Below are 22,525 nucleotides of genomic sequence, written 5' to 3' on the forward strand. Positions count from 1 at the left end.
ACAATCTGTCAGTAATGGCAGACATTAGAGTTTCATATACTTTTCTACACATATTTCATACTTGAAAAAGGGGAGATTGGATGGATGGATAAAGAAGAACTAAGTTTTCATATCTGGCATTATTGACTGCAATGTTTTATAATCTGTGAATGCTAGAATGAATAGTAGTCAAAGTCACAGAAGTTCTTTTAAATTATGAGAGGTAAGATTTATGTCTGTGTTCGTGTGTTTTTTGTGTGTCTGTTTGTTGGTGTCAGTGTGTGTGCATATATGTGTGGAGGGAAGATTTAATGTGACCTTGGTGACATGATGTATCAGACATCAGCAGTGATTATGGCAAAGACAGCAGGAAAGTGGCTGTTACCATTTGGTATGATTACTGTGTGTTTCCGAAACGTGCAGATTAGCTGCTAATGATGTCTTTCTTCTTTGCAAGTAATGGGTGTTTGAATCTCTTGTTTCACAGATTCTGCTAAGAAGCTCTGTACTACTGCTTTGTAGCTCACAAACAGACATGTTTCACATTCCTTATCATGGTCTTTGTTTTGATTCTAGCTTAAAAGGTAAATCCTGAATCTATTCCTGAACTCAATGTCTTTACTCAAAACAATGACTCACTGAATTATTCCAGCTGATTGCAGCAGTTTTGTCTGCAGAAACACGAGGAAAAAGTTTGTTTGTACAGTGGATCATGTAAATGCATTTTCTACTATCATTTTCACTTATAAGATGTAAAAAAATTGCAAAGCAGATATGAAGTTAGTTCAGTCTGCCACTCTTTGAGCCCTCCTATCATCTCAGACATCTGGGATAACAAAATACAAATTTTAATTATAACCTAAATGTAAGCAGATTAATTTCAGGTGTGGCCTCTATCCTATATACCGCATATGGTTCAAATGACTGTTAAAGCAGTGACTGTCATGATTGGCCAACTCTAAATAAATAGTTAAGTGAGAAAAGTACAGTTGTGTACACTTAACATAAATGTAGATGTTCGAGTGTATTCACTGTTGCAGTCATTACATTTTGTAATCCTGCTGGCAGGTTGCCCTCAGCCGGCCTGAATTCCAAAGTCTTGTGTCCTGCGTCGGCTGCTGTCACCTCTTCCCTTACGTCAGGTCATCAGGGGTATAAAAGAAGCAGCTGATGCCATTTTCCTCAGTTTTTCTTGTACCAGATGTCAGGTGCCCCCTAAAAGGGTAGCCAAACTTTATATATATATATCAATAAATGCACCAATATAAATTTTACCTTAATCTATAAACAAATACACCACATAGGTTGTATAAATCAGAGAAGGAAAGATAAGATCCATAGAAAAAAAGGGGATGGCGGGTGGGTAACCTGGACTACAACAGTGAATACACTCGAAAATCTACATTTATGGTAAGTGTACACAACTGTACTATGTTCTTCGTGTTTCACTGTTGCAGTCATTACATTTGGGTAGAGTCCCAAAGCTATGGTTGGGAGGCTGGAGCTAAACAGCATTAGGAGTGGCTCTGAGACCCTGCAGAACTGCAGTGGCAAAGCATGCCCTGGATTTAGAGTAGAGTGGAAGATGATAATGCTTTGTAAACGTATGCACTGAACTCCAAGTAGCCACCTCTAAAATGTCTTTGGTTGGTACTCCCCTGAAAAAGGCTGCTGAAGTGGCTGCAGCTCTAGTGGAATGTGGCCTAATGCCTTTAGGCACTGGCTTGCCATGGTGTAAATAGCAGAAACGAATGCAGTGGCCTTTCCACTTAGAAGTAGTCTGCTTTGAGATAGCCTTTCCTTCTGATCCTGCAGCATATGCCACTAGTAATTGCTCTGTCTTCCTGAAAGCTTTGGTTCTGTCCAAGTAGAATCTAAGCTGTCTGTGTACGTCCAAAGAGTGCAGAATTCTCTCCCCCTTGTTCTGTGGATTTGGATAAAAAGTTGGCCAATGAATAGTTTGGTTAAGAGTCACACTGGACACCACTTTAGGCATAAATGTTGGGTTTGTCCTCAGAGAGACCCTGTCTGGATAGAAAATGATAAATGGTTTCACAGCCATGAGTGCCTGTAGCTCTGAAACTCATCTTGCAGAAGTAATTGCTAGGAGCAGAGCTGTTTTCCAAGATGAAAACTTTATATCAGCTGTAGCAGCTGGCTCAAAAGGAGGCAGGGTGAGCTTTTCCAAGACATAGTTGAGGTCCCATGCAGGTATTGGTGATCTCCTTGGAGGCCTTACATTTTTGGCTCCTCTGAGGTACTGCTTTAATAAAGGATGAGAAAAAAATGGTGGCTCTATATTGTAATGAGCCGAAATGGCAGAGGCATGAATTTTAATTGATGAAAAAGATAGGCCTTTGTCCAGCATCTCAGTTAAGAATTGCAAAATCTGAGGAACATTTGGTACAGCTGTATCAGTTCCTTGTGCCTGGTTCCAAGTAGTTGTGAGGGGAGGCAAATAGATCTATGTCCGGGCATCCCCATTTCCTTGCTATCATGCTGAAGACTTGTGGATCCAGCTGCCACTTGTGGGGATCCATGAGGTTTCTGCTTAGTTCATCTGCCAGAGTATTTTCCTTTCCTGGCAGGAATTGTGCCTGCAGATGTACTTGGTAAGTCAAAGCTGTGTCCCACAATGTCATGGCTAGTCTGCAAAGGGGGTAAGAATGTGTGCCCCCCTGCTTGTTTATATACCACATGACCGTGGTGTTGTCTGTCTTTATCAGTAGTTGTCCCGGATGAAGTAGGTCCTTGAAGGCTGTCAGGGCATTTTGAACAGCTAGCATCTCTTTTTGATTGATATGTAGATGCATTTGGTTTGAGGACCATGTGCCCTGAATGCATCTTCCTGCCATGTGGGCCCCCCAGGCATAATCTGATGCATCCATTGTTAGTGTCTGCCTGGCTGGGGGTAATGTGAATTGCTGTCCCTTGTTCAGGTGACAAGCCTATGCCCACCATTGAAATTCCTGTTGCAGGCAGGGAATGAGAGTAATCATTGTTTCCAGGCTGTGGCAATGTTGAGTCCCAACACTTTTTAGGTACCATTGAAGTTTCGTCATATGCAGTCTTGCATATGGAATTAGTAGGATGCAGGATGCCATGAAGCCCAAAGCCTGCAGAATTTTTCTTGCAGATAACTGGGCCTTTGTTGCCAACATTTTGAAATAGGTAGTCAGTTGCCTTTGTTTGTCTGGCATGAGATAAGCCATCTGGACAGCTGTATTCAAGCTTGCGCCCAGAAATGTTATCTCTTGAGAGGGTACTAGTTTTGATTTCTTTTCGTTGACTGTGTACCCTAGGCATGTTAAAAGTCTTTTCACAAACGCCAGATGTTGATGAAGAATGTCGTTGTTCTTTGCTTGAATTAGACAGTCGTCCAAATAAGGATATATTTGTATTCCTCTTTGTCTGCAGAATGCAATTACTGGTGCCAGGCACTTTGTAAAGACCCTGGGTGCAGTAAATAAGCCAAAGGGCAGTGCAGAGAACTGGTAATGCATTGAACCAGTCTTGAATCTGAGGTATCTTCTGCATAATTGTCTGACTGGAACATGCAGGTATGCCTCTTTTAGGTCTAAAGTCACAAGCCAAGCATTCTTGCCTAGCATGGGCAGAAGCTGCTGCAAAGTCAACATTTTGAATTTCGGAATATCCAGGAATGTGTTCAGAATAGATAGGTCCAGTATCGGCCTCCAGGCCTTGTCCTTTCTGGGTACCAAGAACAGTCTTAATTAAAATCCTTGTTCCTCCTCTTGCTCTGGTACTTGCTGAATGGCCCCCATGTCCATGAGGGATGAAACTTGTTTTTGTGCTTCTGCCCATTGATTTTTTTTGGAAGATCTGGCCAGCCGTTTGCCTTTGGCAGATTATGGAAATGGAATTTGTAGCCTTGTGACACTATATTTAGAAACCACGTGTCCTGGGTTATAATGTGCCAATTTTGAGCAAAAAGTGCTAATTTTCCCCCTGAGGTTGCTGCCAGAAGATAAGTGCTTGGAGCCAGCAGGGGAAAGTCATTGGGACTGCTTTCTGTATGTTTGTGCTTTATCTTCTCCAGCTTTGGAGGTAGAAGCACCCCATTGTTTTGACCTATAAGAACCTTGCGCCTGGGATTTGCCCCTAGGGCTTCTGGATCTGCCCCTTTGAGGTCTGTCTGACACAGGAAAGGACCAATTTTTTGTAGGCCAGTGTCTACTAAACTTAGGTGGCTGTACTTGTAAAAAATCTTTAACAGTTTGCATAGATTTAGCTTTGTCTTCCATTTTCTTTAAAACCTCTTCTGCCTTAACACCAAACAAAGTATCATGCTGTAAAGGTGCATCTAGTAACTTAACTTTAACATGATCAGGCAGATTTTGCTCCTTTAACCAAGCATGCCTCCTAATTACAGAACCCGTAACTGCGGCCATGCAGGAGGCCTCCAAAGAATCAAAATCACATTGCAAAGTATGCTTTCTAACTTGTTCAGCTGCATGCAATAAATCCTGCATTTCCTTGTTTTCAGCACATTCAGAATTTAACATCATTTTCTGTTTAAGCAATCCCATGACATGTTGCTGATACTTGAGCATATGAAACTGACAGTTTAAGGCCGTTATAGCCAAAGTTGCAGATGTGTAAACCTTTTTTCCCCATCTATCCAGTGCCCTTGAATCTCTGTCAGAGGGGGTTGGGTTTTTTGCTGTCGACGCCTTAACTCCCTTTGGACCCTGTGAAATAGTTTCTGGGTCAGCAGCACGGTTTTTAAAAAGAAATTTGTGTGAGTCAGGAACCCTGTAATATCTGTCAGGCTTAACAGGAGCTGGAGGTAAGGATTCAGCGGTCAAACTAGACTCCGAAAACACATCATCTACAACGTCTAACACAGGGGGAATGGCTTGATGCCTGTGCTGTGGTCCTGAGCCTCTTTTTAGATTCTGAAAAATCTCGGCTTTCCCAGTGAAAATGTTCTCTCATGGTATGCAAGGTTTCCCAAAAGGAATAACCCTCAGGAGGGGATGCTGAAGGTATAGATTCTTCAGCATCAGAATCCTCATAATGGGGTAAAGAATATCCCTGAGCAGAAGAGGAATCAGAAGAAATAGAAACCTGATCTGAAGATTCAGTCAGTAACTTGCCTAGGCCTCTTATCAGGAGGGGGATGGGAACCCCTGATCAAGGTAATCAGGCCATTTTGATCATCTGTTTTTTGGGCATAGAGGCCTGTACACGTGACTCATGAGTTTGTTTCTTTGCTTTAGGTTCATAGGTTCATACTAGGCTATCTGCCCTAGGGCATTTATAAGCCTAGACAGAGTGTGTTTGGCTTTCGCCACCCATTTTAAATGAATTTTGCTATGCCCTTTTTCGAGGTTAGTATACTGTGCCTCTGTCTAACAGTGACACAGAAGTGATACCCAGGGTAAACCTACGATCTCCCATCCACTCATCAAGACTCCTCTTGAAGAGAATCAATGAGGGACTCTGCCTAACCTGGACTGGGATTTTATTCCAGAGTGAAGGGAGCCTCTGGGTTATGAATCTGTCCCTCCAGCATGTCCTATTTATTTCAGTGCTGAGGTTCAAGTCTCTTGAGCGCGTAGCTCGATGGGATTTGGATTTTTTGAGGTGCAGCATGTCCCTTAATTCCGGGTTGGACATGGCCTTATACATCAGGCACAGGTCACCTCTGAGCAGGCGGTATGCCACTGAGTAGAGCTGGAGTTTCTTTAACCAGGCAGCATATGGCATCTGTTTGAGCCCTTTGATCCTCTTGGTTAGGTACTTTTGGGGTCTTTCTAGTTGCTGCAGGTGTTTGGTAAGGTACATCCCAAAAGGGGCATTGTACTCGATTATGGGCCTGATGAGGGATGAGTAAAGAGGCGATGACCTCCCTAATCTAGATGTGAATCCCTTCATGATTAGGTGGGCTATATAAAATGTTTTTCTAACCACTTTGGCCACGTGGTTGTCAAATGAGAGATTGCTATCAACTTGGGTCCCCAGGTCCCTAATTACTTCTTCTGTACTTAATGGATTACCACCTATGTGGTAATTTGTGGGAACTTTGTTTTTGCCAAAGGGATGACTATACACTTTTGGCATTTAGCTTGAGGCCATGGCTCTGGCACCAGTTGTCTGTTTCTATGAGGCCCTTTTGGAGGATGCTTGTGTCGGCTGGAGAGTCGATTATGGCGCCCAGTTTGCAGTCATCTGCGAACTTGGTCAGCCACAGTCCTTCCGTGTTGGCCTGTACCTCCGAGAAATATATACCAAACAAGAGAGGTCCCAGGACTGAGCCTTGTGGGACGCCACTTGTAACTGGTTTGGAGTCTGACATGGCTCCAGCTATTCTAACCATGTGGGTTCTGTCCTTGAGCCAGTTTGCAACCCATCTAGTGACATAGGGGTTTATATTTAAGCTGTGAGCTTATCTATAATGCCCGAGTGGGGTATTGTATCGAAGGCTTTTGCGAGGTCCAGATAGGCTGTGTAGACCACCTTCCCTTCGTCAATGGCCTTGGTGACTGTTTCAAAGAAGTCAACCAGGTTTAAGAGGCAGGATCTGCCCTTAACAAAGCCGAACTGGGTAGGATCCAGTGTCTGTAGGTCCCCAATATCTTTATTTATGAGGTCCATGATGATCCTTTCCATAGCTTTGCAGACCAAGCTAGTCAGGCTTATGGGGCGATAGTTTCCAGGGTCCGTTGAGGCAGCACCTTTGTGGAGAGGGACCACTGTTGCTGTACACCACTCTTTGGGTACATATCCTGTAGTAAGGCTGAGATTGAACAGTAGTTTTATGTTTGGGTTTAGCTCTTCTTGGAGTTCATGTAGGACTCAGCCTGGGACACCGTCTGGTCCTATTGATGCTGTGTTTTTTGCTTTGGAGAGGGCGGCTCCCACCTGAGCATCTGAGATGTCAGGGGGGCAGCACTCTGCTGGCATAGATATTTGCCCTTTTGGTGGGGAGGGGGGGGAGAAGTTTGCGCTGAACCTGTCAGCTAGGATGTTGGCAATGTCTGTGGGTTCGGTGTATTTTTTGTCATTTTGGACTAATTCTGAGCATATCTGGGAATTCCCACCCAGGTTCCTAACATAACTAAAGAAAGCCTTGTGATTATCCTTAGTTTCCTGTGCAATTTTTCTCTCGAAGCTGGCCTTTGACGATTTTATGAGTGCCCTTAGTTTTTTGCTAATACTGATCAGAGATGCCTTCCCTTTTTGGGATTTTGCTCTATCATGTAGTAGCTTCCTCCTTCTATTGTATAGTTTGTTTATGGCTGGGGTCCACCAGACAGGTTGTCTGCCTTTGGAGGATTGGGTCTTGGTTTTATTTGGGATTGCATGATCCATGCATTCCTGAAGGTGTTCATAGAATGCATTTATAAAGGATTCTGCGGTCTGGGCCGTATTTTCAACAGGCCCGGGGGCTTTGAAGTATTCCACCTCGGGTTTGAGGAGTGTGAAATTTGCTTTAGAGAAGTTTTTCACTGTGGTTTTCTGGGCAGTGGGTGGGGTCGGGATGTGAATATCCAGTGAGATCAGTTTATGGTCTGATTTTACCAGTGAGGGATACACTTCTGGTTTGGAGCATAGAGTCCCCATGTTGGTGATGATCAGGTCCAGTATGTTTTCCCCTCTTGTGGGAGGGGTAACAAGTTGTTCCATAGCATTTGAGTTTATGAATTCTAGGAACCTTTGGGCAAGGGTGTTGGAGCTAGAGTAATGCTCCCAATCTATGTTTGGGTAGTTGAAGTCGCCCAATATAATGGTGTTTGGAGAGACCTTCATATTTTCCAGTGTTCTCAGGAAGGCCGAGTGGGGTTCCTGGGTTTGGGAGGGTGGTCTGTAGCAGGCTATAAACTGGAAGGCAGTTTTACCCACTGTTAGTTGCACATGGATAGTCTCTGATGCTTCGTGCTTTGCCACCAACCTGGAGGTGTGGGTATCTTTGATGAATATCGATACTCCCCCTCCTTTTGTGGTTCGGTCCAGGTTTTGGGGCTGAAAAGCATGGTATGAGGTATAACCTGGCAGTGCTGGGGTGCTCTCATGAGTCCTGAACCAGGTTTCTGTTACTGCACAGATATCGATGTTCTCCATGCTAAGGAGAGTTTCGAGTGCATGCATCTTGAGGTTTAGACTTCTGGCGTTGAGTAGCATTACTCTTAGTTTCTTATCCCTTGTGATACCTATGGAGGTGGGTTTGTCTTTTGAGCCTTGCCTAAAAAAGGCACTATGGGGGTAGCAAGAGCCTTTGCCAATATCCGAAAGCCCAGGGGTGACAGGTGCAAGCCGTCCCTAGCAAAGCATCGTGGCTTGTCGTGCATATCATCCCAAGCTGACAGGCATTAGATCCCCTTTGACTGACACCAATACTTAAGCCAATTGTTGAAATTGATCATCTTGTCTTCATATTGTGGCATCATTCTTGGTGAGGGTAAGATGCTACTCAAGGTCAGGGTCATACCAGCCTGGGCTACATGCTCAGAGAGCTCCTTTATGTCTCTTTTCATGTAGTCCAGGGAGGTACGTCTCAGGTCATTCACACCAGCATGGACAATGACTGAGTCATATTTGTACTTGCCTTGGAGTGACCTGAGTGCTTGTGTTATGTGGCGGATCCTAGCGCCAGACAGGCTGCTGACCGTGACCTTCTCCTTGTTCAGCCTGGTGAGCGGGACGTCAGTGTGCCTGACGATAGAGTCACCTATTACAAGTGTATCAGGTGTGTTGTTTAGCCTTAAGGGCTGTGACTGTTCGGCACACTGGCTTTGTGAGATATGTGTTGCACGTGTTTTGTTTTGGGATAGCGGTTGCTTGGGTGTCTTCTTTGGAGGTCTCTGCTGCTTAGGCAGATCTTTATTTAGAGCCTCCGAGTATATTTTTGTGTGATTATGTGTTTGGTTTGCTGTCGTGGTAGGTCTATGTGAGACTGGAATTGTAGTGAGTGTGGTTTCCTTCTCCTCCTGACTGGTTATGCCAGTACTGAGTTGAGAGAGCTTAGCCTCCAGTTTGGCTATATGATTGCATCTCTCACATGTGTTGGAATTTGTTGGGAGGAGGAGAGGGTTGTCTGTGTACATGAGGCAGTTGTAACATTGCCTCAAGATTCCCATATTCACCAGCTGGACTGGAGAGGAGATTGACAACTGACCTTTGGACATGCTAGAATAATATTGGGAATTACTTTATAATTGAAAACAAGGGCCAATGGGGAGCGAGGGTGTAGTGCTTTTAATTTTTAGTGCTGACTTATAATTGCTTTAGTGAGCAAGTGCCAGGTAACAAGTGCAATGTGTTACAGGTAACTTAAATGCAAAAACGACAAACAGTAACTTTCTTTCAAGCAAAGCAAGGAAATAAGTACAGTAAGCAATGCAGATATCACTAGGGATCCACAGAAGCGCTGAGAAGCCGCGTTTTAGGTGGAATTAGTATTCCAGGGAAATAACAAGCATACAAACAAAGCTAGATTCAGCAGGCCTGGATCTAGTCTATGCTACAGCAAACAAGGTGTACCAATTTCAGTAAGATACAGTTCAGATATTCAGGCACTATAAACCTTTAACCAGAAATTCCCAGCTCAGAAGGGCAGAGTCCAGCCTCTCCTCCCACAAGAGTGCAGACCACGAACCTTCTTAATGTAAAATAACTTGCCTGAAGCCCAAGTGCTTAAACCAGAGCTAATACACTTTAAGAATAACAGACACTGAGCTCTCAATCAGCAGTTCCCAACTTAGAAGGATGAAAGCTACCTGTCCTGCCACCACAGTGCATGCCACAAACCTTCCTAATGTAGAACAACTGGTCTGAAGCCCAAGTGCTTAATCCAAAAGACTTAGAATGATAGCTACACTTTAACCAAGTTACTACCAAGCAGTAATAAATACAACTGAATACTTTAAATAATGCCTGGATTATAGTAGTATAGTAGTGTACTAGGCTATCTGCCCTGGGGCATTTACAAGCCTAGCCAACAATGATGTGGCTTACGCCACCCCGTATTATATAGTTGCGCCTCTCTAGTAGTGACACATGTGGGACCCCATTATTTAGTAAACTATACCTCTGTCTAGTAGTGACACTGAGGTGACTCCCGGGGTAAACTTACGATCTCCCATCCATGCATCGAGATTTTTCTTGAACAGTGCCAATGAAGGGCTCTGTCTCACATGAATTGGGATTTTGTTCCAGAGTACGGGTAACCTCTGTGTTATGAATCTATCCCTCCAGCATGTTTTATTCATATTTGTGCAGAGGTTGAAATCTTTAGCTCGCGTGGTTCTGGTGGATCTGGATTTTTTTAGATGGAGCATGTCCATCAGTTCTTGGTTGGACATGGCCCTATATGTTAGGCACAAATCACCTCTGAGCAGGCGGTATGCTACTGAATAGAGCTGGAGTTTCTTTAATCTAGCTGGATAAGGCACATGTTTGAGACCCATGATCCTCTTGGTGAGGTACTTCTGGGGTCTTTCCAGTTGTTGCATGTGCCGGGTGAGATACATCCCAAATGGAGCATTATATTCAATCATGGGCCTGACAAGGGAGGAATATAGAGGTACAATGACCTCCTTTGATCTGGATGAGAATCCCTTCATGATGAGATGGGCAAGGTAGAATGTCTTTCTGACCACTTTGGCAACATGGTTGTCAAAGGAGAGGTCACTATCGACTTGAGTCCCCAGGTCTCTGATTACTTCTTCCGTACTCAGTGGGTTATTGTCTATGTGATAATTTGTGGGTACTTTGTTTTTCCCAAAGGGATGACTATACATTTTTTGGCATTAAGTTTGAGGCCATGATTCCGGCACCAGTTGTCCGTTTCAGTGAGACCTTTCTGTAGGATGTGTGTGTCAGCAGGTGAATCAACTATGGCACCCAGTTTGCAGTCATCTGCAAACTTTGTCAGCCATAATCCTCCCATATTTGCTTTCACATCCGAGAAGTAAATGCCGAATAAGAGTGGTCCCAAGACTGAGCCCTGTGGGACACCACTCGTGACTGGTTTTGAGTCTAACATGGCTCCAGCAATTTTGACCTTATGGGTTCTGTTTTTAGCCAGTTTGCTACCCATCTTGTGACATATGGATTTACATTTAGGCTGCTGAGCTTGTCTATGATGCCAGAGTGTGGTATCGTGTCAAAGGCTTTAGCCAAGTCCAAGTAGGCAGTGTGGACAGCCTTGCCCTCGTCGATGGCACTAGTGACTGTCTCGAAGAAGTCAACCAGGTTTAAGAGGCAGGATCTGCCTTTTACGAAACCGAACTGGGTGGGATCAAGGGTCTGCAGATCTCCAATATCGTCATTTATGAGTTCCATGATGATTCTTTCCATAGCCTTGCAGACCAGGCTGGTCAGACTTATGGGGCGGTAGTTACCAGGGTCAGTAAATTTCCCCCTTTGTGGAGTGGGACCACTGTTGCTGTGCGCCAGTGTTCAGGTACATATCCTGTAGTGAGGCTAAGATTGAATAGCGTTTTTAGGTGCGGGTTTAGTTCATCTTGAAGTTCAAGTAACACGCAACCGGGGATACCATCGGGTCCCATAGATGCTGTGTTTTTTGCTTTGTTGAGTGCTGATTTCACCTGTATGTCTGAGATGACAGGTAGGTTACATTCAGCAGGGATAATTACTACATCTTTAGGGGTGAGGGAGGGAGAAATTTGCACTGAACCTATCTGCCAGAATATTGGCAATGTCGGTAGGGTCAGTGAATTTTTTGTCGTGTACCAACTCAGAGCATATCTGAGAATTTCCTCCCAAGGTTCTGACATAATTGAAGAAGGCCTTGTGATTGTCCTTGGTATCCTTGGCAATCTTTATCTCAAAGTTGGCTTTAGATGTTTTATGAGAGAACGTAGTTTTTACTTGTGCTGATCAGGAAGCCTTTCCTTGTGGGATTTGGCTTTGTCCTGCAGTAGCTTCCTTCTTTTGTTGTACAGTTTGTTTATAGTCGGGTCCACCAAACTGGGCGTTTCCTTGGTGGAGAGGGTCTTGGTTTTAGTTGGGATTGCTTGATCCATGCATTCTTGGAGATGTCCGTAGAAGGCTGTTGTGTAGGATTCAGCATTTTGGGATGTGGTTTCCATTAACCCAGTAGGCTTAAAGGATATCATTTCTGACTTAAGGAGTGTAAAGTCAGCTTTTGAAAAATTTTTCACTGTAGTCTTTTGTTCTGGGGGTGGGGTGGGATATGTACATCCAACGTGATCAGTTTATGGTCAGATCTTACTAGTGAGGGGTTTATATCCGGTGCGGAGCATTTGGACCCCATTTTGTGATAATCAGGTCAAGTATATTATCTCTCCTCGTAGGAGAAGTGACCAGTTGCTCCATAGCATTTGAGTTAATGAATTCCAGGAATCTTTGGGCTAGGGTGTTAGGGCTAGAATAGTGGGCCCAGTCTATGTTGGGGTAGTTGAAGTCACCCAATATGATGGTGTTTGGTGTGACATTCATATCCTCCAGTGTTTTCAGGAATGCTTGATGGGATTCCTGGGATTGGGAGGGTGTTCTATAACATGCGACCAGTTGTATGGCAGTTTTGCCTATGGTGAGTAAAACTTGTATGGTTTCTGATGCTTCATGGGTAGCCACCAATCGAGAGGTGTAGGTGTCCTTTATGAAAATGGACACCCCCCCTCCCTTTGTGGTTAGGCCTGGAACTTGAGGCTGAAAAGCATGATATGAGGTATAGCCTGGTAGCTGGAGTGCTCTCAGGAGCCTTGAACCAGGTTTCAGTTACTGCACAGACATCGATGTTCTCCATACTGAGAAGTGCTTCGAGTGCCTGCATCTTAAGATTTAGACTTCTGGCGTTGAGCAGCATTACCCTTAATTTTTTTCCATTTTTGTTTTTTACGGAGGTTGATTTGTCTTTTGAGCATTGCCTAAAAAAGGCACTATGGAGGTGGCAAGAGCCTTGGCCAGTATCCGGAAGCCCAGTGGTGACAGGTGCAAGCCATCCCTTGCGAAGCAACGCAGCTTGTCCAGCATGTCATCCCAGGCTGACAGACATTGGATCCCCCTAGAATGACACCAGTGATTAAGCCAATTGTTAAAACTGATCATTTTGTCTCAAGTTATACAAACAAAGCTAGATTCAGCAGGCCTGGATCTAGTCTATGCTACAGCAAACAAGGTGTACCAATTTCAGTAAGAAGAAATTCAGATATGCATGCACGATAAGCCTTCAACCAGAAATTCCCAGCTCAGAAGGGCAGAGTCCAGCCTCTCCTCCCACAAGAGTGCAGACCACAAACCCTCTTAATGTAAAATAACTGGCCTGAAAGCCCAAGTGCTTAAACCAGAATTAATATACTTTTAGAATAACAGACACTGAGCCCTCAGTCAGCAGTTCCCAACTTAGAAGGATGTAAGCTACCTGTTCTGCCACTACAGTGCAGACCACAAACCCTCTCAATGTAAAACAACTGGTCTGAAGCCCAAGTGTTTAAACTAAAAGGCTTAGAATGAGTTACACCAAGCAGTAATAAATACAATTGAGAACTTTTAAGATGACGCAAAAGCAAAATAAAGTAGGAAGAAACACAAGTATAGTAAAAGCAGAAGAATTTTTTTTTTTTTTTTTTTTTTTTTTTTTAGAAAAGTAGCAAAAGCAGTAGTAAATACAATTCTCATGCAGTGCAAGCTGGCACACTTGAGTATGTAGCAATATTAGTCCACATACAGTTTGAAAAAATGTGATTAAATTAAAAAGGACTAAAAGCAAGTGCAGAAAGGGTTTATTAGGTAGAATGCAGTAAAGAGATGTCCTGGGGGAGTGTCTTAGATCAAATCTACAGTAGGGCGGGCACTGCAAAAGCCACCAAATTTAAACTACAACCAAGAATAGGGAGGGGGGGTGGGGAAACAGTTTCAACACAGATGTAAGGAATGTGCAAATTATAAAAAATATATATACTGTTTTCTATATATTTGCAGAGCAGTAAGACACAGATATCAAGCAGACAATTTAGCTCTATAATACAGAATAACACAGAAAATATACTCAGCTCTATATACTTGAAGATAGTTCTGTAAGGCTGTCTCTCAAACTAAGGTTCCAGTTTGAATACAGGTTGTTAATTAAAAGGAGACACAGCACTAGCTAAATTATATCAGCTGAAAGACAAGGCAGGAAATGAGGGGGTGGGGAAACAGTTTCAACACAGATGTAAGGAATGTGCAAATTATAAAAAAATATATATACTGTTTTCTATATATTTGCAGAGCAGTAAGACACAGATATCAAGCAGACAATTTAGCTCTATAATACAGAATAACACAGAAAATATACTCAGTTCTATATACTTGAAGATAGTTCTGTAAGGCTGTCTCTCAAACTAAGGTTCCAGTTTGAATACAGGCTGTTAATTAAAAGGAGACACAGCACTAGCTAAATTATATCAGCTGAAAGACAAGGCAGGAAATGAGGGGTGGGGAAACAGTTTCAACACAGATGTAAGGAATGTGCAAATTATAAAAAAATATATATACTGTTTTCTATATATTTGCAGAGCAGTAAGACACAGATATCAAGCAGACAATTTAGCTCTATAATACAGAATAACACAGAAAATATACTCAGCTCTATATACTTGAAGATAGTTCTGTAAGGCTGTCTCTCAAACTAAGGTTCCAGTTTGAATACAGGTTGTTAATTAAAAGGAGACACAGCACTAGCTAAATTATATCAGCTGAAAGACAAGGCAGGAAATGAGGGGGTGGGGAAACAGTTTCAACACAGATGTAAGGAATGTGCAAATTATAAAAATATATATATACTGTTTTCTATATATTTGCAGAGCAGTAAGACCAGATATCAAGCAGACAATTTAGCTCTATAATACAGAATAACACAGAAAATATACTCAGCTCTATATACTTGAAGATAGTTCTGTAAGGCTTTCTCTCAAACTAAGGTTCCCGTTTGAATACAGGTTGTTAATTAAAAGGAGACACAGCACTAGCTAAATTATATCAGCTGAAAGACAAGGCAGGAAATGAGGGGGGGGTGGTGTAACAGTTTCAACACAGATGTAAGGAATGTGCAAATTATAAAAAAATATATATACTGTTTTCTATATATTTGCAGAGCAGTAAGACACAGATATCAAGCAGACAATTTAGCTCTATAATACAGAATAACACATAAAATATACTCAGCTCTATATACTTGAAGATAGTTCTGTAAGGCTGTCTCTCAAACTAAGGTTCCAGTTAGAAGATGCTTTAGTCTTTGTCTTTGAAGGTGAAGTTGTTTTAATGTAAAGATGTTGAGGTCTGAATAAACCCTCAGAAGCCGGTACCTGCTCTGTGGCTCCTGCCCATCTGAGGCATTAGCATCCGAGGCTCCAATACTTTGAGTATTCAGCGCCATGGCCGACTCCAAGTGGGAGTCGGTAGCAGCCTGCGACTCTAAAGTAGCGGGTGTCAGGGGCTGCGAAAGTGCCTCATTGAGAACTGGTGAACCGTGACTGGCTTAGGAGAAGCTTCATCGTCTGTTTTGGGTCTCGATTGTTTTCCTCTATCCTTTACTTTGCGTTTTTGTAAACTCCGGTAGTCGGATGGCTATCCGACGACATTTTAGGATAATTAAACTGGCTACCAAAATACTTTAAAGCAAAATTATACCGACGCTTAATAGTGCGTTGGTTAAATCTAGCACAAAACCGACAACCAGTAATGTTGTGGTCAGGGCCTAGGCAAGGAATACAGTAAGAATGAAAATCCTTATGAGGTATTTCCTTTCCACAAGTAGTACAATTAACTTTTTCTAACATTGATCTGGAGCAAGAAAAAAGTTTCCCCAATGGGGTACTTAGCTTTATTGAAGACTTTGGTTCTGAAACTCTAACACGAAAATTTCAGGAGTCGGCCGACCGGCACTTGCGAACTGCTTCTGCTTTGGGCATCGCGCGGCAAGAAAGACTGAAGAAAATGGCGTCGGCTGCTTCTTTTATACCCCTGACGACCTAACATCAGGGAAGGGGCGACAGCAGCCGAAGCAGGACCCAAAACTTTGGAATTCAGGCCGGCTGAGGGCAACCTGCTAACAGGATTACCCAAATGTAATGACTGCAACAGTGAAACATGAAGAACATCCTAGTGGCAAACAGAAAACAAAGTCTATTCCCTAAGTAAAGCAACTGTATACTGCTGTATGTCTTTGTCACAGCTCATGGCCAAAGGTTTGGGCTTGATTCAAACACAAACAGTTTTTGTGGGTTTAACTATATTCATCACAAATGAATATATGTGTATTTTTGTTATTAGCAGCCTCTCAACAGAAGCTACTTTAACAGATTTGCCTCAGAATGAGGCTAAATATTACCACTACATGTGGAGGTAAGTACAAAAATACTTCTGCTTCCTTTTTCTAGCCCTTGCCCGACTAAAGAAAAGCATTCATTTGCAATTCATTTTGCTGACTGGCTATGCATTACTAGGGGAGGCTGGCTCTTAAAACACAAATATAAGAATTATTGAAAGCATTACATCAGGATAAGATGTACAGAAATCAGATCTAATTTTCTTAATATAATGATTTTTGAAAGTGTTATACGACTATAATAACAATCATTAAATCAAAGCACTTGTATGTCAAACAGAAATTTGTACATTTAAACCAAAAATAATCATGGCGAACTAATAGAAACCAAAATCTAATAAAAAGAAAAAAAGTCAGCCTGCTTTTGCTAATTAAAAAAAAACATGTGAATCAGGTATGGTTAGTATAAAACTTGCTGCACTCCACAAACCACAATAGTTTAATCACAACCTCTTATCCCAAATCATCATACTCCATTTCTCCAAAAGAAAAAACAGAAAAGGATTAACCTCACTAATAAAAACAAGGTTAGGCTGCTAACGACCACAAGAGTCCTAACAAGTGCTTTTAACATGATGGAGAGAAGGCATTAACAGCAACAAACATTAAGCTAAGTATTCTGTAATAATCATTGATAAACTGCATGAAACTCTAAACTTTCTTCACATCTTTAGCTAACTTATTCTATTGCTGCTCTGAACAAGTTCCCATATTACCTTGTCTTAGCATTTACATAAATTTCTGTCTTCCTTTCAGCTTCAGGTTTCTGCATGGAAATTCAGTTTTGGAGGTTTCTTAAATTACTAAGAAAATAAGTATAAAGCTAATATGATCTGCTGTCCAAGTAAACTCCAACCATCCTTTCCTAAGACATTAGCACTATGGACAAGGACCGATCATGATATTTACCAGTGTCCTGAGACAGTACATCTAAACTGTACAGAAATTTGCAATATGCTATGATGTTTTACTCGTATTTTTGTTTTCTTCATTGTAAAATTTTTGGCTTTCTGGAAAATCATTGCTGATTGAGGTAAATAAATGACTACAAACTTCATACATTCATAGGATGGTACTAGGCTATCGGCCCTAGGGCCTATACAAGCCTAGCCATAACAATTCCCCGGTTATTTCTTCCCACAGTATTTACTTCCCTGGATCCCTGTCTTGCAGGCAATTGACATGACCCCAGGGTAAATGTCCCATCTCCCATCCAGTTGTCAAGGTTTCTTTTGAAGAGGGCCAAGGAAGTGCTCCAGTTGACATGTATGGGCAGTCTATTCCAGAGTCTGGGAAGTCTCTGGGTCAGGAACCTATCCTTCCAGCATGTTTTGTTCATTGTGATGACAAGGTTTAGATTCCTGGAGCATGTGTCTCTGAGGGATTGAGATTTCTTTAAGTCTAGCATGTCCAACAGCTCTGGGTTTGGCATGGCCTTGTATATTATGCAGAGATCGCCTCTGAGTAGACAATATGTGACAGAGTACAGGTGGAGTTTTTTCAGACGGTCAGCATAGGGCATCTGCTTTAGGCTTGTGATTCTTATAGTGAGGTATTCCTGTGGCCTTTCCAGCCATTGCAGATGTCTTGTGAGGTACATACCAAATAGGGCGTTTTATTCTATAATGGGTCTAATGAGGGATGAGTACAGTAGACCAATGACATCCTTTTTTCTGGATGAAAAGCCCTTAGTGATAAGGTGTGCCACAAAGAAGGATTTCCTGACTGTTGGGGCGATGTGGTTATTGAAAGTGAGACCACTGTCCACCTGTGTTCCTAAGTCTGTTATCACACTTTCGGTGTTTAGTGTACTGCCACCTATGTAGTAATTTATGGGTACATGATTTTTCCCAAAGGGGATAACTATACAGTTCTTAGCATTAAGCTTGAGCCCATGGATCTGGCACCAAACATCTGTTTCTGTAAGGTGCTTTTGTAGAATATCCACATAATTTGGGGATTCAATAATGGCGCGCAGTTTGCAGTCATTGCAAACTTTGTTAGCCAGAGTCCCTTAGTTTTGGCCTGTACTTCAGAGAAGTAGATGCCAAACAAGAGCGGTCCCAGGACTGAAACCTGAGGTACTCCACTTGTCACTTGTCTGGAGCTGGATTTGGAGTTGGCTACTTTTACAGTGTGGGTTCTGTCAGTAAGCCGATTGGCAACCCATCGAGTGGTGTAGGGATTTATGCCCAGTGTAGTAAGTTTTTCTATGATTCCAGAGTGGGGGATGCTGTCAAAGGCCTTGGCGAGGGCCAGATAGGCTATGTAGACCCCCTTACCCTTGTCCACAGCTCTGGAGACAGATTTGAAGAAGTCAGTCAGGTTCAGGAGACACGATCAGCTCTTCACGAACCCAAACTGGTTGGGGTCCAGTGTTTGAAGGTTGCCAATGTCTTTGTTTATAAGTTCCATAATAATACGTTCCATGGCCTTCCAGATCAGGCTCGTCAGACTGATGGGATGGTAGTTCCCAGGATCCACGGTGGATCCCCCTTGTGGAGTGAGATAACTGTAGCTGTGCGCCACTCAGTGGGCACGAAGCCCGAATTCAGGCTATGATTAAACATGACACTTAGGTGAGGTGTCAGTTCATTTTGCATTTCATGTAGTACACAGCACTGTGAGGTAAATACTTCATATCATTCAAAAAATGCATTCATATCCAGTGCTTTTTATTCTACCAACTTTCTAATGTTATAAGATCAGCATATAATACTTGTCTTTAACTTTGAACCTTTGTACCCAATTCTTTTTAACTTTCCCTGGCTTTCTTGCACTAGGAGGTAGAAAGTTTTTCCTGAGACCCAGGATAAAATATATACATTAAAAAGATGAAGGATGGAAAAGTGCGATGTGGTTACCATTGCTGTCTCATAGGAATAGGTTGTTTGGTTTGATTTTTTTTGCTGGCGTTCCTTCTCAGTGGCTTCTGCATTTCCACCATGTGTTTGTGTGGGACTGTTCTGGGTTCTTCTGTTTGCTGCTATATTGCAAAGACATGCAATAGGTAGAATAGACACTCTAAATTGAATCTAGTCCTGAGTGTGCATGCATGTCATTGGTTTGAAAGAACAACCACAGCAGGGTAGCCACCCAGGGGTGTGACCCTTGGCTCTAGATGATGGTCACTGTTGACGTTGCACACTGACCCCATGTGCAAAAATGCTAAAAAGAGTTGACAATGGATGAATGTGAGAATCAAAATGTATGTCATTATTCACAAGTTGTGAATCCCTCCAGCCACAATGTTTTCCCCATTTTTGCACATGGTGTCAGGGTGCCATTTCAAAAGTTATAGTTATCTAGAGCTAAGGGTCACAGCAACAGCTGGCTAGACTGGTGTTGTTGTTCTTTCATTCATTCACATGTATGCATACTCAGACCTAGAGCCACTTTAGAGTGCCCATTCCAAATAATCAATGTCTTTGTAATGTGGAAGGAAACTGGAACACCCACGGAAAACACACAAAAATGCATGGTGGACTAGCATACTCCATATTGCTGCATTTAATGAACAATAAAAATGACTCCTGTTGTCATCTGATGTCCTCCTCCAATCTTTTCTGGAAGTTTTGGCATAACTACTATATGCAGCAGACATTACAACTTGTCAGTAATGGCAGGCATTAGAGTTTCATATACTTTTCTACAGATATTTCATACTTGAAAAAGGGGGAGATTGGATGGATGGATGGATGGATGGATGGATGGATGGATGGATGGATGGATAGGTAGGATGGATGGGTAAACAAGAACTAAATTTTCATATCTGGCATTATTGACTGCAATGTTTTATAATCTGTGAATGCAGGAATGAATAGCAGTCAAAGTCACAGAATTTTTTTAAATTGTGAGAGGTAAGATTTATGTATGTGTTTGTGTGTTTTTTGTGTGTCTGTTTGTTATTGTCAGTGTGTGTATATATGTGTGGAGGGAAGATTTAATGTGACCTTGGTGACATGATATATCAGACATCAGCAGCGATTATAGGTTCATAGGTTGGCACTAGGCTATTGGCCCTAGGGCCTATATAATCCTAGCCAAACAGTACCCTGGCTTTCCCCACCCAAGAAAATTATTTTCCTGTGCCACTGTCGAGCAGAGCCACAGAAGTGATCCCAGGGTGAATTTCCTATCTCCCATCCAATCATCAAGATTTTTCTTGAAAAGTGCTAATGAGGAGCTTTGTTTGATATAGATAGGTAGTTTGTTCCAGAGTATGGGAAGTCTCTGGGACAGGAATCTATCCCCCCAGCATGTTCTGTTTATTCTGGTGACAAGGTTTAGGTGCCTAGAGCATGTAGCTCATAGGGATTGGGATTTCTTTAAGTGGAGCATGTCTAAAAGCTCTGGGTTTGACATAGCTTTGTGTGTTAGGCAGAGATCGCCTCTGAGTAGGTGATATGTGATGGAGTAAAGCTGCAGTTTTTTGAGAGGGTCTGCGTAGGGCATCTGTTTGAGGCCGGTAATCCTCTTTGTGAGGTATTTCTGCGGCCTTTCCAGTTGTTGTAGATGTCTTGTGAGGTACATACCAAAAGGGGCATTGTACTCTATAATGGGTCTAATGAGTGATGAGTAGAGGGGAACAATGACCTCTTTTTTCTTGGATGAGAAACCTTTTGTGATGAGGTGTACCATGTAGAAGGATTTCCTGACTACTGTGGCGATGTGATTATCAAAGGAGAGACTACTGTCCACCTGTGTCCCAAGGTCTCTTATCACACTTTCAGTGTTAAGTAGACTACCACCTATGTGGTAGTTCATGGGTACAGAGTTTTTACCAAAAGGGATGACAATGCAGTTTTTGGCATTGAGCTTGAGGCCATGGCTTTGACACCAGGCATCTGTCTCAGCGAGGCCCTTTTGTAGGATGTCCACATCTTTTGGAGTTTTGATTATGGCTCCTAGTTTGTAGTCATCTGCGAACTTCATTAGCCAAAGACCTTCTGTGTTAGCCTGTACTTCAGAGAAGTAGATACCAAACAGGAGAGGACCCAGGACTGAACCCTGTGGTACTCCACTTGTCACTGGTCTGAAGTTTGATTTGGAGTCTGCTACTCTCACAGTGTGGGTTCTGTCAGTGAGCCAGTTGGCAACCCATCGTGTGACATAGGGATTTATATCTAGTTTAGTGAGTTTATCTATAATTTCAGAGTGGGGGATGGTGTTGAAAGACTTGGCGAGATCTAGATAGGCTGTGTAAACCACCTTACCCTCATCTACGGCTTTGGTGACTGCTTCAAAGAAGTTTTTCAGGTTTAGGAGACATGATCTGCCTTTTACAAACCCGAACTGGGTGGGGTCCTGAGTTTGGAGATTACCAATGTCATTTTTTATAAGTTCCATGATGATACGTTCCATAGCCTTGCAGACAAGGCTCGTTAGGCTAATGGGGCAGTAGTTTCCAGGGTCCGTGGTGGCTCCCCCTTTGTGGAGTGGGATAACTGTCACTGTGCACCATTCAGTGGGCACATAGCCTTAGGTGAGGCTATGATTGAACATGGTACTTAGGTGGGGTGCCAGTTTGTTGTGTAGTTCATGTAGAACACAGCCTGGGATGTTGCCAGATCCCATGGATGCTGTGTTATTGGTTTTGGAAAGTGTGTTTTTTACCTGTGCAGTTGTGATTACAGGAACTTTGCATTCTTCTCGTATAGAGATGGGCCCTTTAGAGGATGACAGGGGGGTAAAGTTAGCACTGAACCTATCTGCCAGGATGTTGGCAATATCAGTTGATTCTGTATATTTAGTGCCATTGTGCTATAACTCAGAGCAGATCTGAGTATTGCCTTTGAGATTCTTAACATAGCTATAGAATGCTTTGTGGTTGTCTTTAGAGTCAGTGGCGATTTTGTTTTCGTAACTAGCTTTGGAGGATTTTATGAGGGATTTCAGCTTCTTACCGAGGCTAACCAGGGAGTTTCTCCAATCATGGGATTTTACTCTTTTTTTGCAACAGTTTCTTTCTTCTGTTGTAGAGTTTGTTTATGGCAGGGGAACACCAGATTGGCTTCCTTTTTTTGGAGGATAACATCTTGGTTCTGTTAGGGATTACACGATCCATGCACTCTTGTAAGTGCTTATAAAGTGCATTTGTGTAGGATTCAGCAGTCATACCTATATTGTCCATCAGCATGGGTGTTGTGAAGTTTGCCACTTCTGTCTTAAGAAGCGTGAAGTTGGCTTTGGAGAAATTTTTTACTGTGGTTTCCCTAATGG

General features: G+C 42.6%; 1 protein-coding gene and 1 non-coding gene across 3 annotated transcripts in view; one reads left to right on the forward strand and one right to left on the reverse strand.

Annotated features, from left to right (window-relative positions):
• PLCD1 (phospholipase C delta 1) overlaps positions 1-22,525 on the forward strand; it is a 1,599,641-nt gene that overhangs the window by 925,103 nt on the left and 652,013 nt on the right. The window lies entirely within an intron of this gene.
• Positions 16,693-16,823, reverse strand: LOC122799023. Its single transcript, XR_006364404.1, has one exon. It is a non-coding gene; the product is annotated as a U8 small nucleolar RNA (small nucleolar RNA).

This window comes from Protopterus annectens, chromosome 3.part1 (genome assembly GCF_019279795.1).
Source record: "Protopterus annectens isolate FY-2018-M chromosome 3.part1, PAN1.0, whole genome shotgun sequence".
NCBI lineage: Eukaryota > Metazoa > Chordata > Ceratodontiformes > Protopteridae > Protopterus > Protopterus annectens.